This window comes from Lupinus angustifolius, chromosome LG03, assembly GCF_001865875.1.
Source record: "Lupinus angustifolius cultivar Tanjil chromosome LG03, LupAngTanjil_v1.0, whole genome shotgun sequence".
NCBI classification, from domain to species: domain Eukaryota; kingdom Viridiplantae; phylum Streptophyta; class Magnoliopsida; order Fabales; family Fabaceae; genus Lupinus; species Lupinus angustifolius.
Genome location: NC_032011.1, coordinates 6,111,870 through 6,113,518, shown reverse-complemented (window position 1 = coordinate 6,113,518; position 1,649 = coordinate 6,111,870).

Here is a 1,649-nt window from a genome sequence, read left to right as displayed (position 1 = left end):
AGAGGAGGATGAGGAGGAGGATGAGAATGAGAATGAGGACGAGAATGAGGATGAGGGTAGGATGAGGAAGAAGGATAGGATGAAGAGGAGGATGAGGAGGAGGATTAGAATGAGAATGAGGATGAGGAAGTGGATGAGGATGAGGATGAGGAGAAGGATAGGATGAGGACGAGAATGAGAATGAGGATAGGATGAGGATGAGGATGAGGACGAGAATGAGGATGAGGGTAGGATGAGGACGAGAATGAGAATGAGGATAGGATGAGGATGAGGATGAGGACGAGAATGAGGATGAGGGTAGGATGAGGACGAGAATGAGAATGAGGATAGGATGAGGATGAGGATGAGGACGAGAATGAGGATGAGGGTAGGATGAGGACGAGAATGAGAATGAGGATAGGATGAGGATGAGGATGAGGACGAGAATGAGGATGAGGGTAGGATGAGGACGAGAATGAGAATGAGGATAGGATGAGGATGAGGATGAGGACGAGAATGAGGATGAGGGTAGGATGAGGACGAGAATGAGAATGAGGATAGGATGAGGATGAGGATGAGGACGAGAATGAGGATGAGGGTAGGATGAGGACGAGAATGAGAATGAGGATAGGATGAGGATGAGGATGAGGACGAGAATGAGGATGAGGGTAGGATGAGGACGAGAATGAGAATGAGGATAGGATGAGGATGAGGATGAGGACGAGAATGAGGATGAGGGTAGGATGAGGACGAGAATGAGAATGAGGATAGGATGAGGATGAGGATGAGGACGAGAATGAGGATGAGGGTAGGATGAGGACGAGAATGAGAATGAGGATAGGATGAGGATGAGGATGAGGACGAGAATGAGGATGAGGGTAGGATGAGGACGAGAATGAGAATGAGGATAGGATGAGGATGAGGATGAGGACGAGAATGAGGATGAGGGTAGGATGAGGACGAGAATGAGAATGAGGATAGGATGAGGATGAGGATGAGGACGAGAATGAGGATGAGGGTAGGATGAGGACGAGAATGAGAATGAGGATAGGATGAGGATGAGGATGAGGACGAGAATGAGGATGAGGGTAGGATGAGGACGAGAATGAGAATGAGGATAGGATGAGGATGAGGATGAGGACGAGAATGAGGATGAGGGTAGGATGAGGACGAGAATGAGAATGAGGATAGGATGAGGATGAGGATGAGGACGAGAATGAGGATGAGGGTAGGATGAGGACGAGAATGAGAATGAGGATAGGATGAGGATGAGGATGAGGACGAGAATGAGGATGAGGGTAGGATGAGGACGAGAATGAGAATGAGGATAGGATGAGGATGAGGATGAGGACGAGAATGAGGATGAGGGTAGGATGAGGACGAGAATGAGAATGAGGATAGGATGAGGATGAGGATGAGGACGAGAATGAGGATGAGGGTAGGATGAGGACGAGAATGAGAATGAGGATAGGATGAGGATGAGGATGAGGACGAGAATGAGGATGAGGGTAGGATGAGGACGAGAATGAGGATGAGGATGAGGATGGGGATAAGGATAGGATGAGGAAGAGGAAGAGGATGAGGATAGGATGACGAGGATGATGAGGATTAGGAAGAGGAAGAGGAAGAGGATAAGGATGAGGATGAGGTTAGGATGAGGATGAGGATGA